This window comes from Arvicola amphibius, chromosome 1 (assembly GCF_903992535.2).
Source record: "Arvicola amphibius chromosome 1, mArvAmp1.2, whole genome shotgun sequence".
Lineage (NCBI taxonomy): Eukaryota > Metazoa > Chordata > Mammalia > Rodentia > Cricetidae > Arvicola > Arvicola amphibius.
Genome location: NC_052047.1, coordinates 62,274,709 through 62,292,453, shown reverse-complemented (window position 1 = coordinate 62,292,453; position 17,745 = coordinate 62,274,709). Strand labels below are relative to the sequence as shown.

Below are 17,745 nucleotides of genomic sequence, written 5' to 3'. Positions count from 1 at the left end.
CATACGTAGAAAATTTATATTTATCATCTTCATACATAGTCTTATATTGAATAAATTTATATTTAATAAGCACACATTTTATATATGTAAAGAGATATAAGGAGGCAGGAAGAAGTAGATGGAGAGGGGAGAGGGGGCTGAGAAGCTTCTGTGGCAATCACATGGATCAAGGTGCTGCTTTTGGGCCTACAAGATGGCTCGGCAGGTGAAGGGTCTTTTTGCCAAGCCTGACAAGCTCATCTGGATCCCTGGGACCTAAACAGCAGAAGGAGAGATCTGACTCCTGCAAACTGTCCTCTGGCCTCCACATGCCTGACATGACGTGCACATGCCCCAGACATTCATGTACAAAAACCAAAATGCAATACCTAAGTGCTGCTCTATAACTCCAGGTCTTGTTTGAACCTCACAGAACTCTCTGAGGACTTTGGAGGTAGCAAACTCCGGGCTAACTCCTACTTCTGCCACTCACTGGCAGGGTGACGTGGTGTGCTTTGCCTGTGCCCGCTGAAACTGTCCATTATCTGTGGAAGGGGGCTCTGTGATCCATTCACTGTCATTTCTGGGAGCTGGCAATGCTTCTGTTGGCAATCACTTCACGCCTGACATTGTGAACGATTAGACAAATACTCAAATAGCCTGGTGCTGCGGGACATTTGTTTACACTGTGTGAAGATGTGCCACTGTGATTGGTTTAATAAAGAGCTGAATGGCCAATAGCTAGGCAGGAGAGAATAGGCGGGACTTCTGGGCAGAGAGAGGAACTCAGGATGAATCTAGGCACGCAAGAGAGGCCAGTGAGACACTGAAGAAGTGGAAGTGGGATATATGGTACAGAGGAGAGGTAACTGAGTCACGTGACACAACATAGATGAATAAAAAGGTTAATTTAAGTTATAAGAGCTAGTTGGGGGAAAAAAACTAAGTTAAGGCCAAGTTTTCATAATTAAGTCTCCACGTCATTATTTGTGATCTGGTGGCCCAAAGAAAAGTTTGACTACAGCTGGGAGAAATTATTGGCCTGAGCTCACACCACTGCTAAGTGACAGCATAAGCCTTCCAACTGCAGGCCACTGAACTCCACAGTTAGTCTTCAGCGAGTTTACTGCATGACAATGGGGATGTCTGTGGACAGCTACTGTCCCATGAGGTTTACATGTTGACGGAGCTCCTTATATACACCAATTTTGTCTCTACAGTGACCAGTGGCTAGAAGTGCCAGTGTTACGTTGATTTAACAGATAAAGAAACTGAAATCTAGGCTGGTGTGGACTTAGGAGTAACTTAGATCTGCCACCATCTTACAAATGGCTCACACAGAGCAATGAGTAGCTTGTTCCTGCCTTGTTGAGCTACGTCACAGAACGTGGCCCTGTTCCTGGTATCCGAGAGCCCACAGCTTAGGACAAAGAGAAGTCCCAGCCCTGGACTTCGAGTGGCCCTGACTACACTCCAGTTTTTTCTCAAATGCACACAGGGAGGCCTGTACTTCCATTCACAGGCTGGAGACCCAGCCTGAGACATGATACTGTGGTGGCACAATTCTATTTTGGGGGGAATAGCTGTGCTGCACATGTACTAAGCTGTGGGTATAAGACTGACATTTGAAGTTCCAAGAGAGGCATTTCGGTGACACACGATTTAAGCCCTCCAGGAACTACACAACTACATCCAAGCCAGGCAGTTGGCTTCTAGACATGCAGGCATCTGACCTAAATCCTTGTCTGTACACAAGAACCTGTCTACCCTTGGAGATGCTCCCTCCATCCATCTGGACCTGGCCCAGACCAACATCTCTCTCCCACATACACAGAAGGAGTAAGGGCAGCAAATGGGATGGAGCAGAGATGATAAACTGCACAGGAGGAATGGCTAAAGGAGCACAGTGCCTGCCCAGGAGGACTTGAATGATATAACAAGGAAATTTAGACCTTCTTCTGAAGGTCCTGAAGGTAGGTGTCACTGGGGAGAGGAAATGGCTCCTTAAAAACTGATGTTAATTAGGGAGACAGGATGGTATCCCCTCAATCAAAACTGTTATATTTACCACATAAGCCTGATTTGGGTGAAATCAACACAAAATTACAGTCTCCCATCTTCTCCATACCCATGGTGCTAGTTGGCTTTCATTAGCTGTGACAAAGTGCTTGAGATACCTTGAAAGAAAGGAGATACCTTGACTCATAAGTTCAGAGCTCTTCATCTACAGTTTTGTGGTTCTGTTGCTTTGGACCTGTGGGGAGATGGAGAATCATGATGGGAAGCTCATGGCGTAACAGAGGTGCTTGTCCATGGGAGAGTGGAGGGAGAAGAAAAGAGGGAGACTAAGGAAGAGATAACTGGGAACTGGGCTCCCATACTCCCCTTCAAGGACATGCTTCTGTTGCAGGAGCTCCTTCCGCTCCTTCTGCCAATAGCCGCTGAGATACCAGCCCATTAGGGCATGGTCTCTCTCTCTTTAAAAATGTGGCCACTTCCCTCCACTCATGCTCTGGCTTCTGGCTCTGCTTCCGGCGACTAGGCTCCCTTCCTGATTGCGCAGAGGGCTGTTGCCTGGGACGGTGATCTGTAAGTTTTTCCCCTTCAAATAAATAACCATTCGATTAATCATAATCCCAAACTGGTGTGGGATTGTTTGTGACTTATGCCTTCATGCTTCTACTGATGTAGCTTCCTCTTAGCAGGCTCCACCTCCGAGAGGTTTCATAATGCCCTGATGACACCATCACCTAGGGACCAAATCCTGAATATGTGAGCCCTTGGGGATATTTAAGATTTCAAGCACAATCTCATGGGACCATCAGTAAGGTCTTAACTGGATATTCTCCCCTCTCTTAGCCAGCATTCCTAAGAGACCCAGAAATACTCCACTAACCAGAGGTAATGGGGCCATAATGGGCTGGATGTCTTAGATGTATTTTGACCTAGACTACTTTAAGCTTAAGGCATACATGTGACTCTGTCCAAAGCCAGGAGCACGTGGATGAAGAGGAAAGTGGGAATCAAACAAGAGAAAGGAATGACAGAGAGTGTTTAGAAGAGAGACAACAAACCTGACTCATTCCTCCAACCTCCCTGATTGAATTTCATGGAGGGTAATATAGATTGGACACAGTCCTCTCTCCTGATGAGGACCCGTTTTTATTTGTTTTTTTTGTTTGTTTGTTTTTGTTTTTTGCCAAACAGTCTCAAATCTGTCCTCTCAGTAGCCTCTCTCTAGCATTTTCCTCTAGGAAGATGGACTGAAGGTCCATTGCTCTAGCCTGAGCTGGAGTCAGGTAATGGACAGCTGGGTCTCTGGATTGGTGGGTATCACGTCAGCTCTCAGAAAGATGGAGAAGATGGGACATGGGGATCTGATGGAAAAAGAAGAAGTTGAGATTATTGCCATGGGGAGGCCTGACAGATATGTCAGAATTCATGTTGTTCCCACAACAATGATCCTGCTATGCCATTGCAGCATTAAGGCACCATCCCCAAGACATTGTGAATGGCTGTGGCTGTGTCACCAACAAACCCTGTCACAGAAATATATATATAAAATGGGCCAAGTCCACTGAGACAGAAAGTCTCACAGCACTCTAGCAACTTCAAACCACCCAGGAAAAGACAAGTCTTTACCAGAGTGGCACCTTGTACAGGGTGGGAGAAAGGAAGCAGAGAACGAAGGGGCAGGCACACACAATGGTCTACATCAGTGGTTCTCAACCTTCCTTTAATACAGTTTCTTGTGCTCTGCTGACCCACAATCACAAAATTATTTTTGTTGCTACTTCATAACTATAATTTTGCTACTGTTTTGAATCATATAAATATATGATATGCAACCCTGTGGAGGTTGGGACCCAAAGGCTGAGAACCACTGGCCTACAGAGACCAAAGAAATAATCAAACGGATATTCAGGCCAGGTCCTCAAGCCCAGTTCTGTAGGCTTCAGGGTTGCTGATGCGAGTCTTTCCCCATGAGTGCAGAGTGGCTCTGGCAGACAGCATCTTGTCAGAGCAGGAGATCTGGGCTACTGAGATGCTTGGAGTGCGCACAACTCGTGATGGTGCACTCTTTCCCCAGCTCTCTATACATTGAGGTCCCCTTGCCAGAGTCACCATTGCCCAGAGGAGAGGTAATCGTTGTGCTGAGAAGACAGTTTATTTATTCATGCTATTTGTTTCTCTTTGATGGTCACGATGATAAAGGAATATATTTTACCACAACCCCTTGCTAGCTCTGTCATAGTCTAAGAAGGAAACAGTCACGGACGCTGTAGATTAGATCTATGGGTTAGTATGACAAAGGAATTTATGACCACCAAGCCAGTTCTGCAAAGGAGCCTGGAAAAAATTCATAAATTCATAATGTAATTGCTCAGCGGGGACAAATATCACTAGAAGGCAATCTAAGGAGATGGACTTGGGGAAGCTGGGATGAAAAGATGATGTTTTGTTGAGCTTCTGTGTCCTGAACAGTATGCAATATTTCATTGCAACCAGAGAGCAAATCTCTTCTTCTGGGGAGAGTGAAGTGAATTGAGAGAAGTTGGCCAGCTTGTCTAAGACTCTACCTCAAGATCCTCATTTACTGAAGATCAAGGCTTTCCCACACTGTCGGATTGGTTTCCTGGGTTTCCTACAATGTAGGATTTGCTTCCTGGGTGTTTTGAATAAGAAATGTCCCTCATAGCCTCCAGTATTTGACTTGTTGATGCCCAGTTGGTGGTGCTATTGGGGAAGATTTAAATAGTGCAGTTTTGCTGGAGGAAATACACCACTGGGCATGGGCTTTGAGATTAAAAGATTCCCTGCCACTTCTGGTTTGCTTCCTCTGTTTTGAGCTTGCAGTTGAAATGTGAGCTCTTAGCTCTTGCTGCCAAAGTCTGTTGCTTGCTGCCTGCTTCCCTGCCACGATGGACTCATCCCTCTGGAACCAGACACCAACATAAGCCCTTTCTTCTGTGAGTTGTACTTGGTCATAGTGTTTATCACAGCAACAGAAAGCAAGTCATCTACTTCCCCAGCTGAGGCTCTGTTGCCCCGCGGATGCATCCTGATCTGACGTTAATCAGTTAGCCAGTACTGTCAATACCCACTGTGTGACTTAAACCACATACAAACTGTCACTGCCAAGACACACTGGTATCAGCAGCAGCATCTTAACTAAGGTTGCCATGGGTTTCCTAAAGTCACAGATACCAGAAGGCTAAAGTTCAGGGAGCGTGCCCTGTAGATCACCAAGTCTCAGGGACTACTAACCCCACAGGAGGTATGGTTCATGTTCAAGCACCAGAAGAAGGAAGCTTTCCTGACCTTACCCAGAACATCCTGAATAGAAACATTATCCTCCTATGCTTGCCCCACCCTCATACTTTAAGAGCTGGGGTACAATGTTTATATCAACGGCTGAGATGTACACAGATCTAAGTGGGATTTTCTTACAGCAAGGCAGGCCTGTGTCTTCCTCAAGGACATCCTGCCCACCATACCTATCAGTGGGGTAGCCTCTGATCCATGGGACCGGGTGAGGAGCAGTTACATCATGTAGCAACAGCAGACATGAGGGCATAGATACAGTTGAATACATGAACTCAGGCAGGGACAGAGGTAGGAGTGCACCTAGGGGTAAAGTTGCTTTTTGTCCAAGTAGGGTCTCCTACACACTCTTCCCTCTAGCATCCTGTCAAAGGACACCTGTGCCTCTTCCATCCCCATCCATAAGGAATGCCATCCATTCGCTGACCTATTGTCCTAGTGGGTGAGGCCGCAGTCTCTATAGAGCAAGCCTGGTACACTTTCTGGCCACCCTTCCCTCCATGGAAGCGTTCCAAAGAGCAGCCAGGCCTCTGCCTGCAACCGCTCCACACACTCTACCTGGAGTGGCATGGATCAGGAGTTTCTGGCCTCATAGTCACATAAGCAGTTTTTGTTGACTGATGTCTGACCCCCACAGCTCAGAGCAATGCAACGGGGGGGGGGGGGGGGGGGGGGACAGGGGATGGGACATGTTTCAAGACCACGGCCCTAGAGCTGCCCCAGGGCTCAGAGGCATGGAGAAGTTGAGGGGAGGGGGCATCTGGATGAGTGTTTACCCCAGGTCTCCATATCTGCAGCTATATATAAATTCATGCATCTCTACAACTGACCTGACTTGGAGAAGAAAGGCCTACTTCAGTTTTTGGGGCCAAGCCAAGTCCTCCAGATTTGCTACTGGCAGAAGTTTGCAACGAGGTATGGGGTGTTTGCCAATACATTAATAAAGAACTCTCTCCCATCTGCCGTGGGATCCCTGAAGAGCTGCCCATCACCCGAGCCCCCGGGAGGAACAGCATGTGGGTGGAACTGGGCACCGAGGCTGCCTTATAAACAGCTCTCTTCACACTTGCAACTGCTTTAAAAATAGAGTCACTGTGTCCAGCTACCTTGGCAAATTCATAAATGATGGTGGGTGGCTCTCAACATCACCTACAAACAAATTAATGTTAAAAATAGATAGAGCGATTTCAGAGCAAGGGATCATAATTCCAAGTAGGAAAGGAAGGCTGAGAAGGAAGAGCCAGAAGTGCAGACCCATATGCATTCAGGACGTGACAGGGGCAATGCGGCTGGCCAAGTGGCAGGAGCTATTGAGCACTGGCACCCCTCTTAATCTGAGAGCTGTGCATTATTCCTATTTCACACATTCTGCAAATGAGACTCAGTACATTGTCTGAAGTCTTGTGTTTGGTGACCTAAAATTCAGATCTGGGCTTGTCATCTGCAGGTCTCTATTCGCACAGCACTGGGCAGCCTCTCTAATATGGCTTGCTTGGCACTTCCTTGCAGCCAGAAGGCAGAGAGGAAGACTTCCGGTTACTATAGCAAAGGCCAAGATGCTCAGAGAGGAAAGGGAATAAGTTGTTAGGGAGGCTGCTGGGCAGGAGGTCAGTCCTGTACAGGAGGGTCATGGGAGGTCAAGATTCTGAAAAATGCTCAGTTTCTAAGGAGGAAGAGAGAGAGGAAAAAGCAGGAACAGGGACTGGGTCCCACACTACCTTCAGAAATGTCTCCTAGTAACCCAAAGGCCTCTTCCCTGGTCCCATCTCTTGCATGTTCCTCAACACCTCTGGAGACCTAGACCTCTGCAGGATATTTAAGATCCAGTTTGAGGCAGGCAGGCAGGCATGTGTGCGCGCACACACACAAACACACATACACACACACTGTTCACCAACATAAAGGAGGAAGCATGACTGGGGAGATGCTCCAGGAGTAAAGTGCTTCTTGTGGAAGCATGATGAGAACACAAGAACATCTCAGCACCCACATACAAAGCCAGTCATGGAGATCAGGATTCTTGGGGCTCACTGGTCAGCTAGTGTAGCTGAACTTGGATGTTCAGTGAGAGATCACCTCAAAAGACAGATAAAATAAAATAGGGTAGAGATCAATAGACGAAGACACCTGATGTGGACTTCTGGCCTGCACAGGGTTCACACAATCACACTCCACACACACTATATATTCCATACATCCCCAATGGTTCCCCCAGAGGATTCCAGTTTCCTAGAAACTATAGGTTTTGCTTCCCCCATGCCAAGAACTTAGTTCCTTGACATCCTCAGATGGACTTGGGGAAGTTTTGCAAATGGGGCATTGGGCAGGGTTTTCTGGTACAAGTAGGAGCTCATGGATGGGTGGGAATGGGAGAGAAACACTATCGTATGTAGGACCTGACAACATAGGAGGCAGCTGGGGTTGGGGGCTCTGGGGAAAGACTTGTTTGTGGAGCGCAGTGTGAAACTGCCTGGTTTAATAATGTCTTAAAGCTTAGGCAATTTGGAAAAGCAGAGAGAAGGGAAAAGAAAATTGAATTTAAAGAGAACAAAATCAAATCTTCTTTAAGGCAGCTCCACTCATTTGGAGCACGCAGTAATTGAGAGAGGTATGTGGATGCATTTGAGGGGCAGGCTTACAGGGTAAGTGGAACTAGAGACACCGTCTTGACATCGCACAAGGTTCCAGTGCATCTTCAGATGTTCAGGAGGACCCAGTCACATAGCAACGAAAATGTGCTAATGACAGACACTTAATATACTCGTTAAAACAGGTCCCTGGGGCACCTGCTTCGTCTATACCTTATTAAACTCTCTGCTTCCTGTTCAGCATTGAGAATACAAACCCGCTTCGTGTAGGTTGCTTCTGCACAAATAACCACTCTAATTAAAACCCTTTTCATTTCCTGTGCCTGCTTCTAGCTGGACCTTTGGTTGATACAGCCCAAGCCCCCATGTGCTTGTAATGTCACCTAGAAGATGTCTGTAAGCCCAGAGGTTCTTTGAGATTGACATCCAGACCCATACCCTGGTCCTGCACACAGCTCATCAGAATCTCATTACTCCCGCTACACAGACCTGACAGGTGTGGACAAGATGGAAATTTCCAAAAGAATGCAGACTAATTTTCCCTCTCACCATGCCTCACACAAAAGTGCATAATTGGGAGGGAAAGACAGGAGCAAGCCATCTTCTGTAACCGTTGTGCCTGGGTGACCCATCTCCTGTAACTGCTGTGTCTGGATCTCCTGTAACTGCCTGGATCTCCTGTAACTGCTTGCCTGGATCTCCTGTAACTGCTTGCCTGGATCTCCTGTAACTGCCTGGATCTTCTGTAACTGCTGTGTCTGGATCTCTTGTAACCGCTGTGTCTGGCAGTACACTTATACCTTTTACTGTTTTCAAACACCCTGAGTCACATACAAGCCAACTGGGGATGTGATGTGAATACCAAGCTCTTACATCTGGACACACTGGTGCCTCTGCCTGATGCTTCCTTCCTCCTCTCTGTCTGTTGGGGACAGAGTGTGACATCATCACTTTCTAGATCACTAAGTGTAAATGTGGAGCCCTGGACTACAAGTTCAGGATGGACCAGGAGGGTTATTTCTACGCCTCTGTCCTTCCTGGTGGACCATCTCCTCCAGGATGACACACAGCAGCTTCTCTTCTATGTCCTCAGGGACCCAACTCAGGTATCCCCTGACCTGACTGTCTGAAGGCCAGAGCTATGCTCAGAATCGCCAGGGATGCTGGGAATCAGAGAGAATGAAAGCATCTTTTAGGTCTTGCCTCTTCCCCCCTCACCCAGAAGCTGGGGGCAGAGGTGTCCTTACAGTTGGCTCTTGGGGCAGGCTCTGACATGCTTCATACATGTTTCCACAGTATGCTCCAAAGAGTTGCTCTTTGCAGAATGTGGCCAACACCTAAGGATTTTCACCAAATCACATCAGGGGTGCAGTAAAGGCTGAGCCTTTGGAATGCACCCATGGTTGGGCCACATCCTCACTCTGCACTGATTTTCATGAGGGCCCTTCCCAGGGGTGGCTTGCTGAACATGGGTCAATCACTCAAAGCATGAAGAAGAGAAATCGGCAAGCAGAAGGAGGGCAGAGAGCTTCAGACACCTTCAGCTGCCATTATTATTTTCACAAAACATCTGTTGAATGTTCTCTGTCCCCAAACCCACCTATGCCACCCCACAGGGGACACGCACGGATACTCAGCAGCACTCTCGATCTCTCTCACACCTTTTCAAAAAGTTTGCATTGGTAGCTCTAAGTTTCAGAACATAAGTGTTGCAGGAAAGAAATGGAAGCTAGAGGGGGGACAAGAGGAGAGAAGTAGTAGTAAAAGAACTCTGGAGGGTGGCATCCAGCTCCCGACATGGTGTCATATGGACTGCCTGTGTTCTGCAGTTGCCTCCAGCAAGATGACAGATGAGCTCTGGTTGCCTTTGACATGACATCAATCACCACTGAATGCAACGACAAACCTCTCACTTCCATTTCAATGGCATGTCTGTCTGATCACAGGAAGGGACCGTCTTAGTTTGTCCCTGACCTGGTCCAACCACCTTCCTGTTCCACCTCAGACTTCATGTCAGTCAGCGAAGGACCTGAGCTTGGTTCAGAGCTGTGGCAGGTGGGAGGATTCAAAGACATCACGCAACTTCCATGGGTGTTTTTATAATTGATTTCAGTTGAAGGCAACTGAAGTTTCTTCCTGACCTATAGGTTCATATAGGCAAAGAGTACATCAATAATGACCTTGTGATGTCCCCAAGAGTGCAGGTGGTTCTCCGAGGCACAGTGAAGCTCATGTGGGCAAGAGAGATCCCTGTGTCATTAGGTCACCTCACAGCCTGCCCATGGAAGGTACAGAGTCAGTCAAAATGGTTGAAGCGGAGCATCGCTTCGCAAGGTCGTTTCTGCCACTGTGTTGGTGGGAATGAGGCTGGGGGTTGCTGTCCACTGGCATCAGCAGGACCCAGGAGAGAGAGTGCTGAAGGACAGAGGCAGGCAGGAATCTGATGATAATATAAGTAAAACTTTTCCTACTGCTGGGTGAGCAGTCAGCCGTCGATCTGCCTAGGACATTGACAGATCAAAGGTCTACATGCCCGAATCGAAAAGAAAATGGATTATCTAGTATGAAGAGTGGAAGAGGGAATTACAAAGGAGGCCGGGAAGAATTTCTAAGATGGGGATGCATCAACGTTCTTCAGTAAGTTGCCCTGGCACCTGCTTTGCAGGAGAAACTTCACCTTCATGCAAAGTGGTCCTGGAACTAAGAAGGAGGATAGCAAAGGTAAGATCCTGACTTTCATGGGTCACCTAGCCCTCTGGAAAGAGGCAGATCCCAGTCCCTTCAGAGCTTTCTAAATGCCCACATCTCAAGCCAGGGGTCACTGCAAACATGCGATTCAACATGACAGTAGTCAGATGCCCACATAGGACAGACACGTCCATAGCTCCTGGAGCCATACGGACAACAAGGTGAGCATGACCCTGGTTCCCGGAGCTCCCGCTACCTCTGGTGATTGGAAATGCCCTTGAGGAAATAAGTGAACATGCCACAAACAACAGCAAGGGGCTGTGCTGAACCATCAGGTGTTTCCGTCTCTGAGCAGATGCAAATGACTTCCACTCCTTCCTTATAGCAACATCTACCCCAGTTCTTATAAGGTCCCGACAGCAAACCTAAAGTCTAATTCCAACAAAAGTCTCCCCAGGGAACTAGCAAGTTTGTTTGGGCTACTTACACAGATGCCCTGAAAATTCTTCACCCAGCATGAATGATGGCATTCCCACAACTGCACACCACAACTGCGCAGCTGCACACCACAACTGCACAGATGGAGCCCTTCAGTTAACCTCCCCAACCTGTCTACTTTTGTAGCTCCCTGGAGATGGAGGGCACATGCAATCAGGGCAGAATTATGAATAAACTTCTGGAAGGAGTTTCAGTGGCTCCCCCTAACCCTTTTCTAAAGGAAGTCATAGTCAGCAATCATGATGAACTCTTGGAAGCAGGTACAGATAAGCTGATAAAGAGAGTGGCTAATTTTGCTTCAAGGGCAAAATTCCTTAACACAGGACGACATGACAGGAGATGCCCAGGAACTGAATGGAGTCAAGTGATCTTCATGAAGCCAGAAGCCAGGTGGTCCCACGGAGGAACAGGCATCTTCTGATGGAGTCTGACAGGGACCAGGAGCCAGAGTATGTACAGATGGATCCCAGGAGGAATCCAGGAAGGAGGTATCTGGTACACATCTAGCTTCAGAATCAGCAAATATCCTGATGTCCTCACATATTATTGGCGACAATGATCAAGTCACTGTCTTCGAAGACTTTTCTCAGTTATCAATGACCACTATTATGACTTAGAATAGAACCTAAGCCCAGCTATGAAGCCCATTGGAGGCACTGGTAATTGCTCAATGTAGGGCAAGGCCCAGCATGTTGGTGCTGATCCAGCTGTCATGTACAAATCCTCTCACTGAAGGTGCCCTGGATCAGCCCCATGCACCTGCTACTGCAGCTGACTGTGTCTGAAAGCTCCTGGGTGAGAGACTTCCATGGACCTGGGAGGCAGACCCTGCTCAGACTCTGGAATACGACAAATGAATTACAATGGAGTTCTGCATGCAATGACCCACTTGTTGTGGGAAATTCCCCCACCCTCTGAGTTCTGGTCTTTCATCTAAACCTAAAGTGACCCAAGGATGTTCACTCTGTTCCATTGCTTTCAGCTCTGCATGGGTGTAAAGCTGGAGATCTATGGAGGGAGGGCTGAGAGGCGGTGCAGGGGAGCAGCCCAAGTCTGCAGAGAGAAAATGATAGAGAGGGGACCCAAGTATCTGCTTAAGATCAGGCTCGGAGAGGAAGCACCGAAGAGACCTCTCAAAGTTCTGGGCAATGCTCACCATGTTCCTGTTACCATGTCACGCTACACGCCACCATTCCTCGGGGGAGGAACAGCTAAGCCTCGGAAGGAGCAATGACTGATAGCATAAAGTTCACAGTCAACAAGGCAAGGAGAAAACAGGGTGCAGGAACAATTCCCTGAGAGCATCAGGGTGAAGGACAGGGTGAAGGCAGCAGGGTCTTAGCATATCCCATCAGATGCCACTGTGATGTCAGTGGGTCCCCCAAAGTCACGGATTGGAGACACAGTCTCCAGATTTGTCTTCGTAGTGTCTGGATCTGGAACCCTTGGGAATTAGGGTTAAATTTGGTGCTGAGGTGGGCTGCCTGTGATGTTATAGGGGTCATATAAAAGCAGGAAGGGAGACCTGAGTCTAGCTTCCTCTTTCTTACTACACAGTATCCTCTACCACACTGTGATGTGGCCCTCTGCAGAGGCTGGTGCCATGCGCTCAGACTTCTCAGCCTCGGACAACCAGAGTGCTGGGAAGCTGTGGGAGACACAATGCTGGCTGTGGGTTTGCCTGATTGAAAAGCCAGGCAATGGTGGAGATGTGAAATCGGCAGGGGGGCTGTCGTGTAGGTGTCCTGAAAACATCATTGCCAGGTAGAAGAAGCATCTGTAAATAAAGACCTGTAGGACCAGGCCGGGGAGAGGGTGTGGGAATGGTGAGAGGCTGTCATGTGACTTTGAAACATAGGGATCCAGAGCCCCGCCATCCCCATTTAATGGCACTGGCTCAAGAGGTGAAGGCTTCCCCTTAAAATATGTTACATCCCAGAGCAATGTTGGCGCTCCTTGGGATATGAGCCTAGAATACAATGTCTCGGTCACTGAGCATCCATCGGCTGAATCTACTCATTCACTGCCTCCTGAGAGCAACTGCATACATATAACCATCAGCAAATGTATAGCTCCTGATCAATGCTTCCGGCTTTCTCAAAAGGAAGCATAAACCAGCACATGGTGTGACACCTCTGAGTTTCCAAAAGGCTGTCACGCCTGGATCAATTGACCTGAGCTTATAGAGCAAGGAAGGGGTGGGGTCGTTCTCCCCATTTTACGGGAGAGAAAACTGAGGCCTTTCAAAGGATATGCACTCATCAAGACCATGGACCATTTCCTGCCTCCACTGCTCTGCCCAGCACCTACTCATCACCCTTTTCCTCCAGTGTTGAAATGTGTTTCCCTTTCATGTTGCTATTTTAGAGGCTTAGCTATGCGCCCACTTAGAGACATTTGACAGATCCCAGACTTATGGTGAGATTTGAGTCCACCAGGCTATTCAGGAGCCAGTTTGTATTGACACTGGAAATCAACTGTGAAATTTTCAGAAATTTGCATGCTGTCTGACACTAGCTTGTTAGATTGAAATCGACAATGGGTGCATCTGCTTCTCAGAAAATGGAAAACATTGGGGACCAGGGCTTGTCCCCTTTCCCTACCCGAGAGAGCCAGTTGTTAAGACTTTGCTAGAGTACTCTGGTTTCTCATCGCAGAGCTGCTTTTGGTGAGCTTGTAATCTTGCGTGAATAATTTAGCCCCCTTGGCCTCTCCAACTGTGAGACGGAAATGAAAATGTCCAGCTTTTAAGGAGGTACTGAGGCTCCAATGAGAGGAAAAGCCTCACATATAGGAGACAATAAATCACTGTTGCTACAGCGGTTGAAAAGCATGGTTCTGTGATTTCAATGTGAAGTGTCCCTACCGGTTCGTGTGCTTGTACACAGGTCCTCAGTCGATAGGGCTGTTGGAGGAAGTGGTGGAGTCTTTGGAAGTTGGTCCCCGATGGAGCAAGTGGGAGACCACAGGTGTGTTGTTTGAACTACAGCCTGGCCCTGGATCCCCCTGAATCCCATGCTTCCTGATCTGCCGAGACATGACATGTCATCCCACTAGGGCTCACTGCCTCAGACAGAGCCTCAACCCCATCCTTCCTGCCACAATGGACTGTAATCCCCCAAAACTGTGAGCCAAAACTAATCCCTTCCCCTTTTGGCTGCCTTTGTCTGGTATTTGGTCACCACAGGGAGAAAAGTAGCGAATATAAACATGCGGCAATATTAATTCTAAGATTTAGTTACAGAAAAACACATGGCAAACACAGCTGTCAGAGAAACCTGCATGAAGGCACCATGCTGTGTCACCTCAACACAGCCAGAGGATCCCGGTAGTCCTGGCTTGTGCACATAACTCTAGCGTAGTTCCTTTTGGGTCCCTCGGTAATTTTCTAACATACACAGCCATTCCCCCTGCCCAGCTGCACTCCTCCTGAGCCCTGATTGGCAGTGTGGCCACTGGCTTCTCACACAGCTCTCTGCGTGTCAAGGGGTACCTGGTGAGTCATGTGGCTCACACTCATAGCCCCTCCCCCTTGCAGCCCTTGACCATCACAAGGAGAATGGAAACCTGGAGTCTTCAAAGCCTGAGCCAGAGACAATAAGGGCACTGCACGTGTTAGGACAGTCCAGGACAAGGAAGGACCCTGCGCAAGACAGCACAGCCTCTTCCTCTGATGCCAGAGGTTACTATGGTGATGAGCGTGTCCTGGATATATGGAAGCCAATGACATCACAGTCAGAATTATGGAAACCTCACCTGCACTGTTCTTCTATGTCAGGGGTACCAGGGTGCCTCTTGGTCCCCAGGATACCATGAGTGCTGGAATCTCACTGCTTTAGTAATGGTAGGGATGCCAGGAAGAGTGACTAGTCAGTATGGCGCAGGAAAGGGCAATGTGGTGCTACCAGCGTGGGCCTGACTTCTGTCCTCTGCCAGCTGTGGGTAGGTGATAATTGCACTCAGTTCTGGCACCGTATCCACTTCAGCACCTGGTGACCACAACAGTATTGAGCAACGAAATTTCCTGAGTACCAGACACAAGAGACACAGTGAAGGAGGAGGACTGGGCCCCTCCACAAGGGGAGCACTACTAAGGGAGGATGCAGAGCTATTCTACCTCTGGACACTTAGAAAACAAGACAGTGCCAGCCTTCATTAGGAGTCTAGTGCACAATGGCCTATTACGTGGATGCTTGCAGGAGAAAGAGAAGGCCTTCCCAGGATCCCTGAGTAGTGGAGTTCCAGCAGCAGAAGAGGTGAGTGAGGGCCTGGAGAGGTGAGCACACTGGGTCCTTGTTACCACTGATTTACAGACTACTCAATGTGTGTGCAGCAAAATGTGCCAAGGTGGTAGCAAGGACAGAAGGGCAGGAAAGACTGGACGCTGGATCAGAGCCCAGTCTTGGAGGACATTGTTCTGTGGTCTTTCAGGATTGACAGGGACATTTCATCTGCAAACCAGATCAGCATTTCAGTAAGATTTGCCCTGTCAGAAAGACTGGCGAAGGCTGACTGTGGTGTTGGGTGCACACACTAGTTTGGGAGCTGACTGGGATTACTTCTAAGGAAATGGTGGCTGTATTCTACAAAGGGCAGATCCTTTGCCACAGATTCTTGGGGGCTTCCAGTCCCCCCTCCACCTCCTTCTCATCTCCCTGCTCCTGCCAAAGAAGCTGTCTTTAAACGCTTCCCATAATCTTGTTTTAATGAAAAGTTTCAGGGTGGCACATGGACATATGTGTCTTGATTTGCCCTGTGTCTACTAATAGAAGGTTCTGGAAACATTGCTGTTATGACAAGTATTATACTAAGTTCAGGACCTATCCTCCTCCTGTCCTGTAGGGGGCTCACTCTCACAGCTGCCTAGATGGCAGCAAGTGTGTCCAGTTCTACAATGCCTCCTCACAGTGAATCTAGTGAATACAGTCAGTGGCATGATGGAAATGAACTTCAAGCACACTGTGGAAATGTGAATAGTTGCCTACCCACCAACCGTGAATCAAGCCAATATCCTGGTACCTGAAATCCAGTGTACATCTTCCAGAGTCCTCAAGTCCAATGCTGAAGGGGAGAGAAGGAAATACATCCATGTAGGGAGGTGGGAAGTGACCTCGTGGAGGGATGCTCAACCAGAGCCAGCCTGGAAGGACCCTCGTAACCATGGAAACCACTCATAGAAGAGGTACCCCTGTCCAATATGGAGCAGTTTAGTTGTTTCCGATCACTCATTTGGTCAGTAAACAACACCACGACATCACCATCCTTTCCCTTGGGCTTTACAGATGAGGAAACAGACACAGAAAGGCACGTGTGCTTCTTCTCAAGGCCTGTGCCTTCCCCAGCGCAAGCTGGTGTGGAAGGGCCATATACTGGGCTGTTTACTGTTCCCAGCTCTGGGGGACAGGATTCCAGGTCCAGGCAGCCAGTGTGGTCAATTCTGGTGAGGGTGATGGCTTCTTTCCTGTCTTGCTGACATCAGCGTTATATATTCTCTCTCCCTTTCCCTTCTCTTCTTCTCTCTCCCCCTCTCCCTCCTTCCCTTCCTGTCTCTCCCTCCCTTCCTCCCTCCCCCATCGCTCTCCCTCTCCTCTTCTCTCTTCCACCTCCTATGACTTTCAATTCATAGTACACAATTCTGTCAGATTATGATTCTCCAGATTATTGATTATCCATCTCCTCATCATAAGTAGGGTCTGGTTTGGGACCTCTTAGGTTCACAGCTGCCTCCTTGCTGTTATTTATAGGACTGGCATAAGAACCAGTGAGATCAGGTTTGGAGGTAGAATACTGGGCCACCTTGCCCCCTTCCCTCATCCTCTCCCTTTCCAGGCCTCCCTCAGACACTACCACCACTTTCTGTCTTGCAGATCTTCTTCCTCTTTCTCCTTCACTGGGATTGTCTTAATCCCAGGAGAGTACCCCAGCTTCACTTTGAGCAGGTAAAAATACTGCATTTGACAGCTCGGCTTGGGTTATCACAGCTCAGGAGCACAGATTATTCATTCCATAGAGGCAAAGCTGTCATGGAAACTAATCAATGCTAGGCTTCTGCTGGTGCCAATCACAGAGCCTGTCAGCGGGGAAGAGTAATGAGAGAGAGCCTTCCCAAGGCTGCAGTAATTCACCCTCTACGAAATGAACTCCAGAGCTGGCATACGATTAATACAAGGCAGGGTGCCCCTATGAACCAACAAATAACTCCATACTGGTCATACTTCTAGGTGGGCAGAAAGGCCACCAGGGCAACAAGAAGGGAAACATCTTCCAAGGAGAAGAAGGAAGTGCATCTGGCAAACAAGTATCCAGTCAAGGAGTTAGGTGGAGGCCACGAAGCAGACAGTGTGCCTTCAAGTCCCATCTATCTGCTTACTAGTAACTCGGTTCAGTGGCCCCATCTGTAAGATAGGGATAATAGAGTAATAGAAAGGAATTCATGAGGTGCCTGCCTGGAATGCCCAAGGGAAGCCTCGGGAACTGTGGAGACCTTTGGAGTACCTGACTAATGCAAAAGGAAGTACCACGTGCATAGGCCCAGAAGCAGGGAATCAGTAGGTAGGCATTTCTAGAACGCAAATTCAAAGCAGAGATAACGATCAGGGATGGAATGGAGAGAAAGTTCCAGAAACATGGATTATAACAGGTGGGGTGTCAGAATCAGGAGCTGGAA

At 48.2% G+C, this 17,745-nt stretch overlaps 1 protein-coding gene across 2 annotated transcripts in view; it reads right to left on the bottom strand.

Annotated features, from left to right (window-relative positions):
- Positions 1–17,745, bottom strand: part of Stk32b (serine/threonine kinase 32B) — a 243,030-nt gene that overhangs the window by 139,742 nt on the left and 85,543 nt on the right. The window lies entirely within an intron of this gene.